This window comes from Macadamia integrifolia, chromosome 10 (assembly GCF_013358625.1).
Source record: "Macadamia integrifolia cultivar HAES 741 chromosome 10, SCU_Mint_v3, whole genome shotgun sequence".
Lineage (NCBI taxonomy): Eukaryota > Viridiplantae > Streptophyta > Magnoliopsida > Proteales > Proteaceae > Macadamia > Macadamia integrifolia.
In genome coordinates this window covers 10,992,813-11,005,345 of record NC_056566.1, presented here as the reverse complement: position 1 = coordinate 11,005,345, position 12,533 = coordinate 10,992,813, and the positions used below count along the sequence as shown (strand labels likewise).

At 37.5% G+C, this 12,533-nt stretch overlaps 1 long non-coding RNA gene across 1 annotated transcript; it reads right to left on the bottom strand.

The window, feature by feature from the left end:
* Positions 1 to 6,725: 6,725 nt before the first annotated feature.
* Positions 6,726 to 8,319, bottom strand: LOC122092015. The gene is made up of 2 exons (XR_006144074.1): positions 8,070 to 8,319; positions 6,726 to 6,980 (listed from the first exon to the last, which is right to left on the bottom strand). It is a non-coding gene; the product is annotated as an uncharacterized LOC122092015 (long non-coding RNA).
* Between the last annotated feature and the right edge of the window lie 4,214 nt (positions 8,320 to 12,533).

Below are 12,533 nucleotides of genomic sequence, written 5' to 3'. Positions count from 1 at the left end.
AAAAAAAAAAAAAAATAGAACCACGTTAAGTTCCAAGGGTTGTGTGATTGTTTGCTTGGTTTTTCTTCCATAATGAATGCCTAAAATTCACTAATATCGCAATCAATCTACAATTTGTTTTTAGTCGTCCATCAAATCATACTCAATTGTCTCAACAACAAGGTTGTGATTGTCAGCTAACTTGTGATGCTGAAGACTTACAGCTCATTGATGTTAAACATTGTCAACAAAATGAACCTAAAAATTGTGATAATATTGATGTGGAATATCATCACTTCAAATCTACATTATTATCCAACCAAGACAAGAAAAATATGTAATTGCAGTTATGAGTTCTCTATAACCTTTTGCATCCTCTTCGGATTTCCCTTGTAGCTTAATTCAACTGTTAGGATATCTGTTGTTTTGTTGTGAAGTTTTCCTCTCCTATTTTTATTTAATATCCTTCTTTCATTTATTATTCTTATCTCTAATTTTTTCTTGGGGGGATCAGATGACAATCAAGTATAATTTCAGACCAACACCTAAGCTTTAAAAAAATATATAAAAAAAATTAATAATAATAATAATAATAATAATAATAATAATAATAATAATAATAATAATAATAATAATAATAATAATAATAATAATAATCCCAAACCTGTTGTATTGGTCCAAATGAAACTGGGACCTGAATTCATCCGAATTTAAACACAAGTCAAGAAAAAGAAAATAACCCAATAACTTGGACCGGGGCCCAATCAATCCCAAACGAACCCAGTTCCCTTCATTGGAGCTGGAGCATAGCATATGCTGGTGTTTCCTGAGTCTATCTTTGTCGGTCTTTTACACTTGCACAGAGCTTGATGCACACATATATTCTCTTTATTCTCTTCAAAAGATTCTATCTTTTTCATCCATGATACCATGCACTTTAGTAACGTAAAATCCTATTGTTTGGGTTCCAGGCGAAAGCAATTATGGCTATTGAGGTAATCTAACTCAAAGACCGGATCATTTGGTAGTACGAGCAAATGACTTGAGATAGTCTTACTGTCAATATTTGACAAGTGTCAAACCTTCTTGCCTTTCATTAATTAATTTTAGGGTATATATTTTTTAATCCTTCTCAATACAGATTGACCTAATTTAATCGATCAGCTTGAACCAAATGATCAAATTCCTTATATGTTTGCTTTCAATTTTAGAAATCACCTAGAGTGTGAAAAATCGTTTGTAGCCGCTGCACCGGTTAGTGAGCATCGAATAGCTGGGAGTCCCTTGGGGTACGTGCCCATATACTCTCAGCCGTCTGATGCTCACCGTACCTCACCGCTCGATGCAGAGGAAGTGGACTCCCGTGTGAAAACAAAAACTGAATGGACCTATCGAAAGAACGATCAAAAGATTCAAGGGGCAATTACTTAGATCCACTAGGTAAAAATATTAATTACATAATAAATAGGTTTTAAATTTATTTTACATCCACTAGATTGAATTTTAAAAAGATTTACTTAATCCCCATAATCACTTATTGCTCATGGTTCCAAAAAAGAGAACAAAATTCAACTTTCCAAAATCCCCAGCATCACTTCCGTCTAGACTCCCAAGAGCTATTCTTTTCCACCTCTATTTTTCTCTGCAACCCTTATCCTGCTTCTTATTCTCCTTCTCCCTGTACACAAGTTCCAGAAATGCAAGTTTATGTATAACATTCCTTTCACTTCAAAAGATACAAATGCATACGATAACCAATTCGATGTCATTAATGAAGAATGAAACCGAACGTCGTCCCGTAATTTCTTTATCCCAGTTTTGGTCGCTTCCATCATTTTCAAATTCTGGCATATCTTGAGAAATGGTCCATCGGATATTGCTGAGCATAGATTAAGGTAGGCACTCGAAAGGGTTTAATTAAGAGGAAAATGACCAGAACCACGAGGTGCGGGATGTATTGCAGTTAGAAATGGGGAGGGAATAAGGAACAAGATCGGGGTAGGTGGAGGGCAAAGAACGCCTGGAAGAGCTAGAATTCTAATGTGTCAGGATCTACAGGCCAAGGGACAGTCTTAGATAGACAATTTCTATGGGGCATAGGCCTCCAAAAAGGATGTGTTGGATTAGAATGACAATGGCTAAGAATGGCCAGAATACTCCGACTGACTGCAAATAACTCAGTAGGAGTGGGGGGGGGGGGGATTCTGCTATGACAAAGTATGCTACCATTGGGAGCATGCCACCTGGACCAAACAGGGTAGCATGAGCAAGCATAGGTGGCCTCAGTGCGAGCCCAAACAAATGGTTTGGTCCCAACAGAGTTACATTCCCAATCGACATCCGCTACCAAGGTCGGGTGTAGCTCGATCAATCAACATTAGTGACTAGATCAGTTGCCGAGCGATTGGTCAACACCAACATAAGAATAGCGTCGCGTGTTGGAAGCCACGCCATATCTGGACTACAACTAGTAGCTCAAGATAATATCAGAACCACGGTTGTACTGTTGACCTAAGGCCGCACCCTAAGCTTAGCAATAAGAAATGCACCATCGATCACTCGGGATAAGTCAGTCAGCAATCGAGTCCCCAAATTGGGGTCATTCGCATATGTCGGTAGGCAACTGATCCACCAAATCTAGGTCGCTTGGTACGTGTTGCTTGCGGGATTCCTCAACAGAGTACACCCCTCATAAGAGACATTTCTAGTCCAGTACGTAACCTCTGAGCAAGGTTTGGATATGTCCTAATTGGGAAAGGATTCTCAAGAGAACTCCAAATCCTCCCTAGGAGGAAGGATATCTCCTAGGATGCCAAGGGGGTGCGTGGAGCTTCCATAACTGAGACGTCCCCCCACCTTCCGATTCACTCTCTTAATACAACTCCTGTTTTGTATGGACTTCTATCAACGGTAAGAAGCATGCCAAATCAGTACTCTATTTCTCAGTTGCCGCCATTCCTCAACTGTAAATACCCAGGTAAGCCTCCCTTTCAGTGGATTGATATTTTTCAATTCTTATTGGAATTTCTGTTTGTAGAGAGATCTGACTTATGCATCAAAGAATTCCCCACCAAATTAGCCCGATGCTCACTCTCTTATATTTTTTCCTTTGTGCAAGTTCCACAAATAACCTAAGACAATTTCTCACTGCAACATTTATAAACATTACTTAATCAAGTGGTTGGGACTGATTTCAAGGTCATTTGACCATCCTTTGACCCGACTAATCCTCAAGGTATTTTAGCAATTTTGGTCTCATTTGTAAATTTCTTGGGATGTTGCCAATAGTTTAAGGTTGCGTAACACTTTTTAAAGACATAAATTGAGTTCCCCACATTGCTCCAAAGGACCACCTATCATTGCCGTGCGTCTCGAAGTTTTCTGAGTTTAGTTTCTAGTTGTTCTAAGTTCTTGGATTAGGCTGGCCCACCAATATTATAAATAAACTACAAGGCATAATAATTCATTATATCCAATTCATTTTCTAGTTTGCGCTTATAACCATTTCATTTTAGCTCCATTTGGTTGCAAAAGAAGTTAAATTGAATGGAAGAAAATTAAAAAAAAAAAAAAAAATTGTAATTATTAACTCGTTGTGACTATATTACTGACTCCAAATTTTTCCATATTTGATTATAAAATTTACTTTGCATCTTAAATCCTTTGAAAAAAAAAAAACTTTTACTATAAAATATAAAATTTATCATTACTAAATATGGCAAGAATATTCACATATATATATATATATATATATATGTATATGGTAACAAAGTTAAGTAATTTATACAATCATATGGGTAATGATTATAGAAATTTCTTTTTTAAGTTAAAAATTTTCACTTTTTTCCCATTAAATTTTACTTTGCAATTAAACATAGCCTTGATTTTATATTGATCTGGATTTTATGGTCTGGGATTGTAAGTGGGGTGGCCATTATGTTCAACAACTGATTTTTTAAGCTCAACTCCTGTCTCATTCTGGTTCATCATTGAACCAGAATTGAGCATGAAGGGCATCCTTATTTATGTATTCGAATTTCTGATGGTTTCTTTGTTAACCTTGACCCACTTACCATCGAAAAGGAAAATGGCACACAAATTTTACGAAGAGCATCCACCTTTGGTTGAATCACAAGGATGCTTTCTACATTAAAAAGCTCACTAGGGAGTATTTTACAAATTTAAGAAAAAAATATTTGTAAAATTTCCCCAAAAAAATCTAACTCGAGACAACCTTTTCCCATATTTACTTCAAGCTCTAGATTAATCTACACTAGAGAAACTATGCCCTATATTTAAAGAAAATGGACCATTGATTTAAGTTACACGAGAGATAATGACGAAGTGACTATTGAAGGAAGAATGATCAAGCAAAGTAATTATTTTAGATATTTGGGATCTATCATTAATAAAGAAGGTGATATAGATGATGGCGTTTCACATGGATTAAGGTGGGATGGATGAAGTGGAGGAGTGCATCTGGAGTCTTATGTGACAAACGCGTCCCGATAAAACTTAAGGGAAAACTCTATCACATTGTCGTGCACCCGACTATGATGTACGGGTCGGAATGTTGGACCGTTAAGAAGCAGCAGATTGATAAGCTAGGGGTAGCAGAAATGAGAATGCTAAGATGGATATGCGGGAAAACTAGAAGAAATAATGTTAGAAATGATCATATTAGTGCAAACTTGGGGGTTGCCGCAATTTCTGACAAGCTTCGAGAATACTGTTTGAGGTGGTTCGGGCATGTTCAGCGAAGGCCACCTGATGCACCGGTAAGGAGGAGTGACTTGATTCAAATAGAAGGATCCAAAAGAGCAAGAGGCAGACCTAGAATGACCATAGGAGAGGTTGTGAGAAAAGATATGCATAAATTAGGTCTAGTCCCAATTATGGTTTCGAATAGAGCATATTGGAGTGCTAGGATCCAAGTAGCGGACTTGCTTTAGCTGTGTTCTACTTTGCTAGTGGTCATCAATCTGTCCCCATTTAATGCCTTTTATTTTCTCTTCCTTTGGCTTTCTTTGAATCCATGTAGCCAACCCCATTAAGTTGAGACAAGTAAGGGTGTCAACTTGGAACCGGAACCAAAAACCGAATCCAACTCCGGACCGAATACCCTGAACCAAATCTAACCCATTATAATATGGTTAAATCCCATATTTGAAATAAGTATTTATAATTCGGTTCGGTCCGGATCTAGATTTAAGTCAAGAACCGACGGTTCTAACTGAAACCGGACCAAATAACTTAATTTCATTTTTTCCTCTTTAACTAAAAACTTGATGTAATTTATATGGAATCAAATTAATTTGCATGGTCATCAATGGAAACATAAAAAAATTGTGCACTATAATTATTGTTACACCTTATTAAATTGTACCAATTGCAGTGGGCGAGCCTCTGGTGCAGTAGGTAAGTTGCACCTTTGGATGGTAGCCGTTATAAGAGAAGGGAACTATGTCGTACTCTATGTTAACTACATGATGAGAGGAAATGGTATTGAAGCACCAACAAGGGGCCTTCTCTATAGGATGAAAAAGAGTAAAGAGGAAGAGTGGGAGGTAGACAAAATATAAAGAGACTTGGAGGAACTCGCGAATCTTAGGTTGAGCACTAGTACTACTTTTTGGCCTTGGATCCCCATTCCCCCCCCACACCCCCTTCTTTTTCTAGAAACTGCACATTTTTCGTTTAACCCCTGTAAAGGCTAACAACAATCTAGTTACTTTTGTAACAAAATATTTCCTACAAGGTAATGAACAGGAAAGATTTGATCATGGAACGCAATTGCGCTACTATTACAATGTGTTTGTTGGTCACAGGTTCAAATGTAGGGGGTAAGATTGCATACATTTTGCCCCTCTCAGACCTTACAGTAATGAAAACTTTGTGCACTAGGTTTATAGAAAAACACCCCCTTTAAATATGTCGCAACCATAGCCAATACTCCTATAATGGTAAGTTTGACTTGTACGAAATGCAAGGTCCTACTTTATAAATATATACAGAGAAAGGACGCTACCCGCTTACGTGTGTTTACGTTTATGTAAGAAAAAACAAAACACTGCCCAAACAATTGTGATCCGGACTCAAAATACTTGTTGGGTGGGGGCAGGGGTCTACCAGTTATAGGGAGCATGCCTATAATGCCCGACCCCATTAAGTTGGGACAAGGCTTTGTTGTTGTTGTTGTTGTTGGACCATTGATTTAAGTTACACTAGAGAAACTACTTCCTAAGTCCTCATATGTCAAGGATAGGCTAATTGATTCCTACGGGGGAGCGAAGCCAATGTGAGTATGGAAAAAAGCATCTATAGGGTAACATTTTCGTCTTTGATGGGGGTAGGGACAGTCATTTCACCTTCTTCTATGTCTTGGTAGAGATGCCACATTTCCCTATATACTCCTTTTTCTTTTGATTTTATGGGTATAAAAGAGGAATCGATCATGTACATGAAGGGCTAAACTGACCTACCAATTAAAGTGATTCCTATCATTGAGGATATTTCATATTTGGCATCCATTTTAGAATCTAGAAAGTTCTCTTTATTTGGGGGGTGAGTTTAGATTTTTCCCGTGCAAGGAGGGTTCAATCCATGAAACATGTAGTACGTTCTAGAATATTTTCACTCCATGACTTCTTAAAGCTTGTAATTTGGAATCCATGTGTTGTGCACGTACTTGTCAATGAAGTTTTGCTCACGAAAAATATTATATCATGTACAAGAGATGCCCAACCTTTTTCATAAATATAATATTTTATTTCATTAAAAGCTTAATATGACTCATACATGCTAGGGGAAGTCTAAAGAAAAGAAAAACACACAAGATCTATATATTAAACCATGAGGATTAAACAGCCACACTATATCAGCAATAGAAGTAAAATGGACGGATGGCCTTCAATCAACGGCTTCGTAGAATCCTCTATGGTGGCATGATCTGGTATCGTTCCTCTTTAGTTCTTTGCTCCTGGTTTGCCACCTTTGGCGGCCTAGAAAGCCATTAAAGCACATCAATCAGATCAAATGCATAAACCAATGTAGTGAACCAACATTTTCTATGTATACCCAAAAAAAAATAAAATAAATAAATAAATAAAAAATAAAATAAATATTTCTGTTAGAAGGGGATGGAATTTTGCTATTTGGGCTTGCATACAAAGAATGGAATCTCGAAGGGTATTTTTAGAAAATATCAAACTATAATATTATATTTTGTAAACCTAAGGGAAAGTGAATTATTTCATTTCTTTGCCTATGAGCCTGAGTAACAATAAAAGAAAATTCATTAAATTTGGTTGTTATCAGAGTTGTAGAAACTTTTTCACTATCCATGCAACCAAAGAAATAGAATCTCAAAAGGTATTTAATTAGAAAAGGATAAAGTTTTTTTTTTTTTTAACCAAGGTATCCGAGCCGGCTTATCAGTGATGCATAGATGAGAAATCGAACTTGGGACCATGCGTCCATCCACACAATTCCCAATTCGCCCTAACCATTTGAGTAACCCATTCTAAGATTCACAAACTCCTATAATGTTTTACTATTTTTCCCAAAAAAACCTAATGATACACTATGTGTGCATTTAAAACACTTATACCACCTTAAGAAATGGTCCTTAAGAAAATATTAAAATCTAGGAGGGTATTTATGAACTCAAAAGGTAAGTGAATCATTCCATTTCTTTGGCTACCACGAGCTGCAATAGGAAAGTTCATGCAACCCAATTAGTAGCAAAAAAAATTCCATTAAAATTAAGGAGCATGTAAATCACATATTTTAGATAATAACAACATCAAATATTCGGCTAAACGCCTTTGGTGTGGTGGCGGCTGTTAGAAGAGTAGAGCGCTGGCCTAAGTCCTAAGGATATGTCGCTTGTTCAATTTTCCCCCCCCATTGGGTATTAGATATCATGTATTTTCCCCCACCTCTCCCTCCCAGACCGCCCTTTCTTGAGTAGGGACATTGCTCGGGCTCTCTTTGGATTGCCACCCTAGTTAGCCTATAGGCCCTTAATAAAAGAAATGTCTCAAAAAAAAAAAAAAAATCACATAGTTTTGGCAATAACAACAAATTACCTTCTTCTTTGGCTCCCGGGGCTTCTGCTCAGCCTTCTTGGGGGCCTGATTGGTGCCGGAAGGTTTGGGTTCAGCACTATGCTCACCAGCTTTGGCAGGCTCTTTCGTGGCCTGCCCAAGAAGTTTAGCAGCTACAGGTTTCTCAGACTTCATTGATGCCATTTTCTCACTACTCCTCCTCTAGTCTTCTACAAAGAAGAGACAAGAAATGAGAAGGTTGTGTGTTTAGTTGGCCTCAAGTGTTGTTGTGTTTCTATCACCAGCCACACTTATATAGCTTTAGCGTTGCGACTATGACATGGAATTAGAATCGCAAGTCATGCTGAATAAAGGTGATAGTTGAGGGAATAAGAATAAATGGATTGGAGGGCACTTGAAGGGTATAGCATATGATTCTCACTTTGCAAGTTAGCATTCCATCCTGATGACAATCATTGAAGTGTATCGTGAAGCATATGTTAATCTATGGGAGATTTTTTTAGAAAAAATCTCTCTAGGGGGATTTATATCACAAATGGACGATATCAAAGTGTCCAAGTGGACATTTAGAGAATGAGAGAGAGAGGAAGATGCTATTGATTTTAATCTAAATATTCTTATGATGCAATGGACTCTAACTTAATTTAGTGAGGTAAAAGATGGGTCTGCTGCCATGTAACTATCCATTTGAAGACATAGTTTTAGATCGGTTGAAATCACCAGATGCATTTACAATCTAAGGGTAAAAGGTCGAAAAAAAAAAAAAGGTGGGGTAAATTCATCTTGTTACACACATGCTGAAATACAGTCAAATTTGAATTTTTATCAATAGATAATGCACCTGAGAGTAGTAATTTTGCTACCAGCTGGCTTGTTGCAATTTATTGTATGGACGGGAAGAATGACACTACATGTCAATGCGAACGTTGCCAATCGAACTGAAAGGGATTCAAACCTCTCAAGCTTTAGTGATAAGTGACCGAACACCTCTTCACTTGACCCCTTTACATGGTAGGAACGACATAAAAGGCCTTGCACAAGTCCGTAGAGCACCCCTTAGGTGTTGGCAAAAGGGGCTAAAAGTCAGCAAAGTATAGAAATTGTACTGTCCACAGGTATCAAAATGGTAATTCAAGTTCAAGGGCAAACCCTAAAGTTATTCTACAATGCAGTTATATCTAATGGATATTTTTAGCACTTACCAAGTATTGATGCACCCCAACGGACTGGTATCCCTATTTTAAATCACCTTGACCTTACAATGGTCAAGAGACGAAAATACCCCTAATTAGATTTCAAGGTGTTACAACTAGAATGTACACTGAAAAGCTAATAAAAGACATCAGAAAACAGAAATCCTAAAAAATTACTGCTCCTCTAGGTGTGGTGGCAACAAAGTAGAAATATCAAAAGTTAGCCCAAAATAGTTGGACCAAGTCTTCATGACCTTCTCAATGGATGGCACACGCCCATCAACTCATCAAGTGTGTCGAATCTTGTTTTTAGACCTGAGAAACCCTGTTCCATAAATTCCTTCATCTTAGCCCAACTTGGCTTCTCATCAGTTCCCGCTGAAGTAGATGCACCTTCACCAAAGTAAGATGGTTGAAAGGAAGTGGTCCAGGTACAAATGGAGGAGGTGGTGGATCTTTGGGAACCTGTGTCTGCATTGGAGGAATGTCTTCCCAAGAATCCTCTTCATTATCACTATCTTCCTTTTGATCATCTTACCAAACAAAAGATGGAGATGGCATTAAATGCAGGTAGTGAGAATAAGAACGAGCCACGACCCATGCATGTCGTGGCTCATCCTTTCCTCAAGTCCTAACTTCATTGACAAAGTTCACACCAAAGTGATTAAAGACAAGCGTGGGAAGCTTGCCGTAGAACAAATTACCCTCCAGTGGATGATATGCTTGGAAGACACTTTAATAGCAAGATTTGACCCACCAGTTGGCTTGTCCCGATGCCCCCTTCGTCTGGTGGAAATTTCCAATTTATGAAGCTATTGGTTTACCAACAGATGGCCATCTACTGGTGAAACATGATCAACCGATGGACATCCACCTATGAGGGGAATCAGTAGGCAACAATGTGATTCTCTATTTTAGTGAATATAAATAATAATGAATGTATAGTAATGTACTGCTATACCAACTAATGAATTGTATTGGAAACAAAATTTCCAATGTTGCCAAAGCAAGCCTATGCACAAGTGGGACAGTGGCCCAAAAGGCAATGTCATGTCATAGGTCATCCATTACAAATCAGCCATCCTCTCTTGAAGTAAAAAGAGAGGAACTTCTAGCATAGAACATTCTTCCTCCTACCCCACTTGTATTGGCAATTCAAGATGTGGCATCCATTATGAGAAATATGATGCAAGGGTTGCAACAGCAACAATGAGAATTTATGACTGATTTGAACACTCAAATCAATATTGTGGTTCGGACACGGGAAACTCAGTTGGCGTCCCCACAGATGCAACCAACACCACCTGTTGTACATCTAGCTAGATCCTCCAAAAGCACAATCAGAACCTCCTAATGCACATTCAGCACCTCAGCTTGTACAACTGATACCACCAGGCAAGTTACACCACAAAGCCAAGTCACAATGCCTTTGTGAACAGATACCTCGAAATTGATGGAGATGTTTCAAAAGCTTTGACCTCCATATTTTAGTGGCATTGCCTAGGACCCGTTGGCACCAGCTAAGTGGTTAAAAGGTATGGAGAAGATGTTCATACTACTTGGATGCAATGATGAGCAAAAGATTATTTGTGCCAGTTATCAGCTTCAACAAGAAGCTAATGCATGGTAAAGGCTACAAGGCCAATACCGGCAGTAACACATCCCGATTTCACCTGGGAACAATTTAAATAAAACATTGAGCTCTATTTTCCTACCCTATTTACATATCCATTTTCTCAATCTTTTTCATATTAATTTCCAAACATCTAATAAAATATGCTTGCAAGATTACTAATGTAAAGTATTCATGATGTAATATAGTGAGTGTGTACACTATGTATTAGCAGTGCGATCTTTCTTTGCAACTTCTTGCTTAACGCTTCAACAACTTTGAGTCTTCACATTTTAATTGAGCATTGTCTTCATTAATTGCACTAAGTATCAATTGCTTAAGCAATCATTGTGTACTCATGATTTAATTGCTATTCTAGAACATACCATTTAAAGAATTTCATTGCTAAAATAAAAAATGAATTCATTTATTTATTATCATTAAAACCAGTCTACAAGATGGGTGTATAGTGTATAGTGTATACCCAACACCATCATCATGAATTCTTGATAGTGGGTGGTTCACTCACATAACAAGTGATAAGGGCAGATTTCTGAGTCTGAATTCAGTTGAAGGTAGATGAGTTAGATCTAAGAACAATGATGGTGCCGTGATTAAAGGTAGAGACATAGTAAACTGTATACCATCATCATGAATTCTTGATAGTGGGTGGTTCACTCACATAACAAGTGATAAGGGCAGATTTCTGAGTCTGAATTCAGTTGAAGGTAGATGAGTTAGATCTAAGAACAATGATGGTGCCGTGATTAAAGGTAGAGACATAGTAAACTGTATACCATCATCATGAATTCTTGATAGTGGGTGGTTCACTCACATAACAAGTGATAAGGGCAGATTTCTGAGTCTGAATTCAGTTGAAGGTAGATGAGTTAGATCTAAGAACAATGATGGTGCCAAGATTAAAGGTAGAGACATAGTAAACTTGGACAAGGGGAAAATTAAGTCCAACAATGTCCTAGACATTAGTTGGCTGAAACATAATCTTCTTAGTGTGAGCCAAATTTGCAATAATGGCAATGAAGTATTGTCACTAAGGAGGATTGCATGATCAAGTAAAAAAAAAATGGGATGACCATAGCACAAAGGTCCAGGACTACTGTTAACTTATGTGTTCTGGCGAAAGCTGTTGATAAAAGGTGCATAATGAGTTAGGAAGATGAGAATTGGCTATGGTATAGAGGGTTGGGCACATCAACTTCAAGAACCTAGTTAAGTTGAGAAAGAAGAAGGTATTCAAAGAGAGAGGTACTCCATATTATTCATATATGAGTATTCTATGATGACTTGGGTGATGTGTATCAAGAACAAGATAGAAGCTATGGATTGTGTTTAGGTGTTCAAGAAGAAGGTTGAGAATGCAACTGGAAGAACTATAAAATGCCTAAGGTCAATGTTTGAGATTTAAAATGTAACCGCAAGCGTACGGATCAGTGTAGCTACGGGTCGAACACAGGGAGAGCAGCCACTTTATTTTTTATTTCTTTTAATAATGCGAAAGTGAACTGATTAATGGTTGTGATCTAATTCTAATTACCGTCCTAAAAATAACGTCCTAACCATTAATCATCTAAGAATTTAAAGACACAAGCCACGCAATTAAAATTAAATAAATAAATAACTGAAAATAAACAACCCACGCAATTAAAAAATAATAATAAA